The sequence below is a fragment of the Alligator mississippiensis genome, chromosome 4, assembly GCF_030867095.1.
Source record: "Alligator mississippiensis isolate rAllMis1 chromosome 4, rAllMis1, whole genome shotgun sequence".
Classification (NCBI taxonomy): Eukaryota; Metazoa; Chordata; order Crocodylia; family Alligatoridae; genus Alligator; species Alligator mississippiensis.
Window position 1 is genome coordinate 119,743,434 of NC_081827.1, and position 10,621 is coordinate 119,754,054.

At 45.3% G+C, this 10,621-nt stretch overlaps 1 protein-coding gene across 5 annotated transcripts in view; it reads right to left on the minus strand.

Moving 5' to 3' along the window:
* Positions 1 to 10,621, minus strand: part of RERG (RAS like estrogen regulated growth inhibitor) — a 183,240-nt gene that overhangs the window by 76,716 nt on the left and 95,903 nt on the right. The gene's annotated exons all lie outside the window — the stretch shown is intronic.

A 10,621-nucleotide genomic window follows, 5' to 3' on the forward strand; every position in this document is an offset into this window, starting at 1 on the left:
TCTTTGGGTGCGACCCTCTAGCCAATTCGCCACCCACCGGACTGTGCAGTCATCCACATCACAGCCTCTTAATTTGTTCACCAGTATGGGGTGGGATACCGTATCGAAGGCCTTCCTGAAGTCCAGGTATACGACATCCACCCCTCCTCCTGTGTCCAGGCGTTTCGTAACCTGGTCATAGAAAGAGACTAGGTTGGTCAGGCACGATCTGCCCGCCACAAACCCATGCTGGTTTCCCCTCAGCATAATTTGTCCTGCTGGGCTCTCACAAATGTGAGCCTTGATAATTTTTTCAAATACTTTACCAAGGATGGAGGTGAGACTGACCGGCCTATAGTTGCCCGGGTCCTCCTTCCTCCCCTTTTTGAAAATGGGGACCACGTTAGCCCTTTTCCAGTCCTCCGGGACTTGGCCCGTGCGCCACGAGCATTCGAATATTCCCGCCAGTGGCTCTGCAATGACGTCGGCCAGTGCCTTCAGCACCCTCGGATGGAGCCCATCCGGGCCTGCCGACTTAAAGGCATCCATTTCTTCCAAGTGACTCTGCACCACCTCAGGATCTACGCATGGAAGTCTGGCGCCTTGCTGCTGCCTCTCTACAACCCCAGTGAGAGACTTGTCGTGCCCCTCGCTTAGGAACACTGAGGCAAAGAACTCGTTGAGGAGTTCAGCCTTGTCCCCTCTATCTGTCACCAATTGCTTCTGCCCATTTAGCAGGGGTCCTATTCCTCCCTGGGCCTTCCTTTTACTCCCTATGTATCTAAAAAACAATTTCTTGTTGTCCTTTACTTGGGTTGCCATCCTCAGCTCCATGGTAGCATCTCACCCTGTTTCCACTTTTTATGTGCTCCCCTTTTGGCCCTTAGGCTGCCCTGGATTTCTCTGGTCAGCCATGGAAGCCTCCTGGCCCCTTTCCCTCTTTTGCCTCGCTCGGGGATCGTCTTGCTTTGTGCCCAAAGGATCGTTTCCTTTAGGCACAGGCACCCTTCTTGGGCACCCATCCCTTCAAAACTCCTACTCTGCAGTGCTTCCTTGACTAATCGCCTGAGTGCAATGAGATCAGCTTTCCTAAAGTCTAGCACTTTCACCCTACTAGTTACCTTACCCACTCGCCGTCTTATGTTGAATTCTATCATAAGGTGATCACTGTCTCCCAGATAGCTACCGATCTGGAGGTCCCCTATCATGTCATCTCCCGTTGCCAATACCAGATCCAGTATGGCATTCCCACTAGTGGGACCATACACCTCCTGTGTCAGGTGGAGGTCCTGTACACAAGTTAGAAACCTGCGTGAGCGATGGGACCTTGCTGTCTGCGTCTCCCAGCAGATGTCCGGGTAGTTTAGGTCCCCCATGACTACCGCCTCTTTAGCTTTTATGGTCTCCGAGAGTTGCCTCAGGAGCCCCGCATCTATTTCTTCCCCTTGGTGTGGGGGTCTGTAGCAGACCCCTACCACCAAATCCCTTTCTCCTTGCCCCCCATGTAGCCTAACCCACAATCCTTCTACTTCCTCAGCCTCGGATTCTGTCTTGATGAGGGTTGATGTATATTGCTCACTGACATAAAGTGCAACCCCCCCCCTTTCTTCCCCGACCTGTCCTTTCTGTACAATCTATAGCCCTCAATATGTACTGCCCAGTCATGGGATGAATCCCACCAGGTCTCTGTTAGCCCCACTAAGTCATAATGGTTAGTGTGGCCCTATCCTCTATGAGATAGAGCCAGACCTGAGCTTCATTTGCATATACATTTTTGGGGATCCCAGGACCTGTGACAAAAACACCTGGTTCCAGTCTTGAGTGGTGGCTAATTAACATATGTTCCTTCATGGCAGGTATTTGGAGCTCACAAACGCATAGATTCATAGATTGTAATGCTGGAAGGGACCTTGGAAAATCATCAGGTTCAGCCCCCTGCACCAAGCAGGAAAGATAACTGGGGGTGAAGTGCCCCTGCAAGGTGACTGTCTAGTCTCCTCTTGAAGATTTCCAGGGTAGGTGATTTCACCATCTCTGGAGGGAGCTTATTTCACAGTCTGGACACCCTGACTGTGAAGAAGTTTTTCCTAATGTTGAGCCTGAATCGATCTTCCAGGAGTTTGTGGCCATTACTCCTGGTTTTCCCCTCAGGTGCCCTGGTAAACAGTTGCTCACTGAGCCCTTGATGTATTCCACTAGTGTAGCGGTAAGCTCCTACCAGGTCCCCTGTCAGCCTTGTTTTCCTCAGGCTGAAGAGTCCCAGATCCCTTAGCCTTTCTTTGTATGGCTTGCTTTTTAAGACTCCGATCATACGGGTGGCTCTTCTTTGGACTCTCTCAAGCTTGTCCATGCCCTTGTTAAAGTGTAATGCCCAGAACTGGACATAGTACTCCAGCTGTGGTCTCACCAGTGCTGAGCAGAGCGGAAGAATCACCTCCCTGGCTTTGCTGGAGATGCATCGATTGATGCATGCCGCATATTATTTTTCCTACTGGCTACAGCATCACACTGCCGGCTCATGTTCATACTATGGTCTGTTATTACCCCTGGGTCCCTTTCATTCGTGGTGCTGGTCAGTTTGGTTCCGCCCTTCTTGTGGATGGGCACAACACTGGATCTCTTTCAGCCCTCAGGGACTTCTCCAGAGCACCACGAGTTGTGGAAGAGTTTTGCCAGGGGTTCCATACTGAGCAGCACTGAGCTGTGGGGTTATCATCATTTGAAATGCTGTTGACTAGTGGGCTCCAGCCCAATGAACTGTAAGATCAATCATAAGCCTTTTAGCTTTGAACTAATATTACACATAATTTTTATGTGCAGAGAAAGGTTGCATTTCTTGGTGATGGGCAAGGGTGACAATGATGGTAATGGTCACACAGACTCAATCATAGCAACAGCAGGGGCCAAGCTCAACATAAACAAAAGTAGCTGCCTGGTACTGGGGGAACTCAGGGACCCAACAGCCATGGAGGGGTCTCTATCCCTCGTGAAGGGGGAAGATTCTCAGAGCGGAGCTTAACCCAAAGCTGAACAGACAAAAGGTGTGAGAAAAGACTGAGGTCAAAATCAAGTAGAGACTGGGACTGTGGGACACATGCCTGTCAATGAGGGTGTATGTGGTACTTATGGGGGCAGTGTTCCTACCAGTACACCACATTGGTTTTTCCTCCCCTCAGAGCAAGTCATCCAAAGAGTTATGTGCATCTTCTGAAGCTCCAGATAGGAGAAGGTTGTGAGAACCACGCTGGACAAGATGATACAGACCAGGGGCCAAAGAATCCCAGAGGTTCTGCTGTTCCTCTGTGCCAAATACACAAGCCAGATCTGCAAACTGGCAACTGGGGCAGAATCCAAAATGGCTTGCTTCATAAGATACTTTGTAGGGCACCTACTGCAATACTGGTGGGTGTAACTCCGCCCAATTTGTGCCCATGGACCTTGGAGCTGCCATGGTTCTAGCTACAAGATCCTGAAATACTTCTGGACCAAATGCAAACTGCACAACAAGACCCCAGGGACCCTGGTGAACCACCATAAGATGCAGGAAGTTGTACGGACAACGGGCAGATTGTCAACCATACACATACTACCTGGTGACAGCTGCCAGGCTGTGTGGGAGCAAATCTTCCAAAGACCTGCAGAAGGAGCACATGGATTTGAACTGGCAGAGACCACCAAGCACTCCCTGTGAAAGAGCTGAGACAAAAAGAGGGGAAGAGAGACCCACCACACTGCCCCAGACAAACCTGCTGGTGGAAGGAGGAAACAATTGACCATGTCTTCTGGAACTGCCCACACGCCAGGGAGGTGTGGAGGAAAGTAATCGTACTCCCCATGATGGTGGCAGGGGTCAAGACCTTCACCAGAGAGATTGTGCTGTTCGGCCAAGCAGCAAGGGACCCCAACAACTCAATTCGACCAGTTCATGCAAGTGCAGAGTGCTGTACCGAGGGTGTAAAAATATCCAGTGGACTTACTGGCTGGGGAATGACCCTCTAAGCAGCACAGAAGTGGAAATGGATCTCAGAGTCATAGTGGGCTCCAAGATGAACATGAGCCATCAGTGTGACAAAATCATCAACAAAGCTAACCGCACTTTATCATGCATTAGCAGATGCATGACGAATAGATCCAAGGAGGTGATACTTCCCCTCTATGCAGCATTGGTCAGACCACAGCTGGAGTACTGCATCCAGTTTTGGACACCGTACTTTAAGAAGGATGTGCATAACCTCGAGACGGTCCAGAGAAGGGCCACTCATATGGTTAAGGATTTGCAGGCCAAGCCCTAGGAGGAGAGACTAAGGGTCCTGGACCTTTTCAGCCTCTGCAAGAGAAGGCTGAGAGGTGATCTTGTGGACACCTACAAATTCATTAGAGGGGGCAGCAAGGAATCAGAGATGCTCTGTTCACCAGGGCACCTCTTGGGGTAACAAGGAACAACGAACACACACTGACAGAGAGCAGATTTTGGCTGGACATCAGGAAGAACTGTTACGCCTCAGCTCTGTATTCTTGGGCAACCCTGCCACAGGATGCAGTCTGTCTGACTCACAAAGGACTCCCCCCCCCCCCCCCCACATAAACGAAACTGATTAAGATGCAGTGAGAGACGCACCTAAAACTCTCCAGATAAGGGTGATAAGAGTGAACAACTGCCCTCGGTCTCATTTGCATCTGAGATGGAACCAGATGACCATTCATTTACATGAGAGATGGAAAACAGAAAGCCTGAAGCAGAGACTGCAGTGAATTCTGGGACCAGAGAAGCAGGAGAGCGCTGCATGATGGGGAATCTGTGCTTCCAATGTTAATTAACCCATGTTCACACACACCCAGCTCAGCATTTATCAGACCAGTTCTAATCTGGATTTGCTAAGGACTCCCCCCCCCCCCAGACACACGCACACAGCTCTAAGTTTAATAGGCATCTCGGGCCGTACATTCCCCGGTCCCACTATGGGAGGCCTATTTAAACTTGATTGACTAAAACTCGGTTGCCGGGTTAGGGAATGCTGAGGCAAGAGACCGAGTCAGAGGGGGTACGGGCAACATTTGAACAATGGTTAAGGGTTCATCACAACATCCAGCCTGCTGGAGCCCTAATCCCAGGTGTTGTCGTATCTTTCCCGAGACGACTGGTGGGAGTCCTCTCCACAAAAGGTTATGAGCACCCCAATAATTGCTTTAGATCTGGAAAAGTCATGCTAAGCTGAGGCTTGTGCACAACAAGTAAAAATCCCAAATCCTGATGCTGCAAGCTATCTATTGTTCCTGAAGAAACCATGAGATATCCCATCAGTATATCTGCCACCCATAGGAATCTCAAGCTGGCTCCCAAGTATTTGGGTTACTCCCTAATCTTAAGTGTTTCCTGATTATCAATCAGTTTCCTGAGATGGTCCAAACCAGATAACCCCTTGTCAATAGAAAAGACAATGATTTACACAACTGAGGGTGCTTTGAAGCAGCTGAACTGAGGGTATAAAAATCTGTAAGTGTGTGTGCTTAAAAGAAGAAAAAGAAAGAAAAAGAAGAAGCAGGAGGAAAGAGGGAGAAAAGGAAAGAAGAAGAAAACTCCTGTGCTGACACCATCCCCTGTCATTCTTGGGACGCTGGAAGAACAGATCATCTCCCTTCAAGGACTGTGCTACGGACTGTGCCTGTCAGCTTTGCAGCCTGAGTACCGTGAACTAGGTGAGATTCCCAGCGTTCTCTCTCGTCTGTCTAAGCATAAACTTCTGAACCTGCACTGTATTAGTTAAGCTTGAGCTAAGTTTCCCCAAATACTTAGTGAAACCAGAATATTATTGTCATGGTTTGTGTTTGTTTTTCTTTTGCATGTCTATTACTACTAGTACTATTATATATTTCATATGCTTAGCAATAAATAACTTTTATAGGCAAACTGGTAGTAATTGGGTATATTTTTCCTTCTCTTCTTCTTTTTCCTCCTGTGCTCTGCAGCAACGCTTCTTTTACCTATGCTAAAGATCCCTGTGAAGCCTAAATTATTGTGGGGTTTGCTCATCAAGAGGCCAAAGATTGGGACGTGCTGAGTTTGAAACACATAAGGAGATCAGCTTGTACAGGCTGATTGACCCAGTTTGACTCAGACGTGCCCTTATGAACTGAATGCTGGCCCATGAGGGTGTCAGCTGGACACCCAGCCGGATTCAGAGGGATTCTGTTTACCTGTGTGCTTGTGTTTGACTGCATTTTATTGTTGCTCTTATGAACTGATTCTTGGCATATGAGGGTGTCAGCCTGTCCATGCTGATCAGCCCGGCCAGGTCAGGCGTGTCACGTTAATGTGTGTGTGTTTGTGTGTATGACTGATTTGGTGACTGGAGGAACCCAGTCCCATTGAGATTGAGTCCTGCAAGATAGCTCCACTGGGGGTGAGGGCTTGCAGAAGGGAGAAATACAGCTCCGTATAGTAACACAAGCAGCACATTGACAGAATCACCAAGACCCTAGAAACTATCCCTAATAAATGAGCACACCCCAAAGTAATGGGCAAATTTGGTAACAGAACTTCTTCATGATGAGGGTGACCAGAATTTGGAATGGGCTTCCAAGGGAGGTGGTGCTCTCCCCTACCTTGGGGGTTTTTAAGAGAAGGTTGGAGAAGCATCTGGCTGGGGTCATGTGACCCCAATACTCTTTCCTACCCAGGGCAGGGAGTCAGACTCGATGATCTGTTGAGGTCCCTTCTGACCCTAGCATCTATGAATCTCTTGCTTCAGGGGTTCCCTGTAGAAGATCAGGGACCTGTTCACGTACAGGTACGTGAACCTCCCAGTCAGGGACTGCATCAGAACGGGAGTGAGTGAGCTGCAGGTGTACTACAGGAAGATGAAAGAAGACAACGGGGAGAAGAGAGTGGAGGACACATGGAAGAGAAAAGACTAGGACAGACTGTTCAGAGGTGGGACTGCCAGAGAGAGCAATGACAATGATGACAATGACAATTGCAACAATAATGATGGTGATAACAATGAGTGAAAACACTGAGGAAACAGTAAGGGGATATGGGAAGGGAATAGGGGGTAGTGAGGGAGGGAAGAGTGTGCTGAGGTGGTTTTCTACATGATTGTGACAGGTAAAGGAAATGGTGACAGGTATGCGGGCATATTATAACAGCGATGATGATGGTTTAACTGTAGATGTGTGTCATTGACTGTCAAGTGAAACAGACTGATCACGAGACAGAATCGTAAAGGTATAGGGATTTATATTTATATTTGCAAAAAAAAAAATTAATTGTACTATATATATGTAGGTCCAAAAGTGTGCTAAACCTTGCATCGTTTTCAAAAAAAGGTAACACACATCTATTTTGGCTGAACTAAATCTATGGGTACTATAAATTACTACAGGCAATTTTTTTCAAGGCCACTGTTTTCAAATTTGCTCCTTCCTTCCATGTGTTCAGGGAGAGCAGGGTCTGACAATAAGGATGAGGGAGGAGTGAAGGAGCCGCAGAAGGAAGAAGCTGGGGGGGAGTAGAAGGGGGGGAAGGGGGCAGTGCAGAGGGCAAGGAGGCTACCTGACCCTTCCACCCCAGATATATTTTCCCTGCTGTAGCAGTGGGACGGGGGAAAATTCAAGACAAACCTCCAATAATTAAATTCTATACCTGGAACATTATAACAAATTTATAAATTTTTCATATATAGAATCTAATCATTGAGGATCATCATATTCAGAGTCATCTTATATTTGAGTAAATATGGTATTAACAAAACAGATTCTCAGTAGACATACTCCAGCATAGCTCTAGCAAATGGAACAGTCCTATGCTCCAGGTTTTGACGAAGAAGAGATGTAGGTGGAGAGGATACCTACCTCCTTATTTCAATATATGACATTTTGGACTGTGTTGCCTGAAAACATACTCACAAAACACAATGAGTTTTGGTTTTTTTGTGAGTTTTTATACTCACAAAACACAATGAGTTGTGCTTAATTTGCAATCCACTATCAGCTCCTAAATCTCTTTCAGCATTACTGCTTTCCAGATTTCTTTTTTCTAATGGATATTTGAGTTTCAAGTTATTTTTCAAAGTTTTTTCATTATTTTATGAGCGTTTACCTAATCCCCTCAATTTATTTTGCAACTCATCTCAGTTTACAGTAATCCATGATATTTCCTCCATCCTCCATATAATCACTGAAGATGCTAGACAAAGACAGAAGCTCACACTAATATTTTGGTACCCTCATAGGCACTTTTGATTAACTGGGGCTTTTTGTACCAAAGACAACGTTAACTAATGCCTGGATGTTATGTAGTGCTTTTTTTTGTATCAATTGATGGCTACATTCTTTACTAAGTAGTATTGTTTGACATTAAGGAAACAGATATACAGACAGGAAAAGACGGGGTCAAGGTTAACCAAGGGCTGGGAATAGAAGCCCTGAATATATTGATTAGAGTCCATACATCAGACAAGGTTGCCACAGGAAAGCTTTCAGAATTATACAGTATGTGAATTACTAGTATTTTTTAAGTCACATTTTGTCTCAGTTTTTTTATTAAAACACAAAGTATATTAGATCCACACAATTATAATTCTACCAGAAAAAAGGCAGTGAAGTCTGCTTTGAATATATTGTGGACTGGATCCTTTCATTGGATTACATCCAGACCAAATCCTTTCATACGTTTTAAAATCCTTGGGAATGCATGAAATTATATTAAAAAAAAGGAGACTATCTTAAATCCTCATTATTTAGTGCTTCTTTTTATGAGGTTTTGTTGGGGGTGGAGGGAGGAGACTTCAAGGATATTTTCTTCATGTTATTCTTCATTTTTGGTTCTGGGTGAGATCAGAAACCAAATATCTGAACTATGAATAGATATTTTTATGAGATCCTGTCTGCAAAGTCCAGAAGCTTAGTTGGACTTCAACAAAGCACCCAAACAAAAATAAACAACCTCCCTCCAAAATGATAGGAAGCTTTCCATTTTCTATATCTATAGTGTGTGCACTGCCATGTCCGACCTAAAAAACGATGGCCATCTTTCTCTATACTGATTCCCTTTGCTTTGATTGTTCTGATTATCCAAAGTTGAGTCACTCTAACTATTCAGCTATCTGGGCACTCAGATAGTACAGTGGTTGAGGGACCTAGATATCTAATTAATCTTACCATTTAAGCTGGGAACTTCAAGTCTCTAAACTGTAGGCCATAAGGACCATTGCATTAAGAAGGAAATATGTTTAATTCTGGACAGAGAAAGTGTTCTCTAAGTCATGATACTTGGTTGAGAAATAGAGGGTGATGAGTCTTTTATAGCTTTTCCTAACAGAACTGGCGGAGGCTCATACCTACACTCCAGAAATCCCAGGTTCACTTGTCTTTGTTGATCATTTCCAGGGGCAATGCATAAGTCATGCCCTGAAAGCTGAAGTGCTTAAACCAAGCCAAATACTACAGTGAAGTGATTAGGGATGTTTCCTCCCCAGAAACCTCTCTCTGTCGTTGTTCTTCAGCCCCTGCAGCATTATGATATGTGCTATCTATTCCTGGCTGCAGTTGCTCAAGCTACATTGACAGGGGAGGAATGAAAGAACAGTCCTAGTTGTTTTGTAGCCTACTTCTCAAACAGATTGTGAGAGCCCAATGATAGGCAGGATAGGAACTTGACTGGCTCTGCCTGTGTCTAAGAAAATAGGGTTCAGGGGCCACAAAGAACATTTAACCATTTGAATATTTGACCAGACCCTCAGTTGATATGTCAACATAGCCCCACTGAAGATAAATATTTCAGTTAGGGTTCCACTCGAAGTTCACTGAAGTGAAAGGAAATCTGCCAGTTTATACCAATTGAGGATCTGGTCCAATTCCACAAGATGTTTACAGGTACAAGAATGATCCATTTTAGAAAAAAATAAGAACTGACCTATCCTCTCACTATGAGGTCAAACTGAACCAAAACCTGTGGGGAATACTGGTGACCATGGGGGGTAGTGACCTTTTCTGTTTTCATATACTGTTGCGCTTTGCTGAGTTTGGCTGCAAATGGCAGGTGTAACATTAGAAATATGATTTAAAAAGCTGTTTCACTCAAGCCAGGGAAAGGAAAAGGCAGTAGTCTCTCAAAAAGACATTCTCATGAAATTTTTCTTTATAATTTCTAGACTAAATATATTGAGATGGTCATTTCAATTTTTGACATGCCTATCCCAACCTCAGCTGCTGACCTTTCTGTGTTGGTTTATTATGGGTTCGCTGTTTAAAGAGTCTTGCTAACTGGATTACTCCTTTCTCCTGCTCTGCTTTCCTTACTGCTCCCAAAGATAGCACTGGTCCTCAGGGGAGTAGTACAGCTGTAGAACTGGCTTCTGACCATTAGAAACTGGGAATAACACATTCCCGGCAGTGTAGTCCCAGCTATGTAAATCCTTGCTAAAAAGATTTATTCAGAACCCAGGTCTGGCAGCATTCCCTCCAGGAGTAAATTGTATCTCTTCCATAATCCTAATCTTCCCTGTATCATGGCATGTTACAATTATAGATATAACTGCATGCTGTAAAACACTTTAACAGTAAGTAACAGAAGTTGATGTAATGACACTACCTGCTGTTTGAAATAATAATACTTTTTAAGTTGCTCTAAATTTTATTTTCC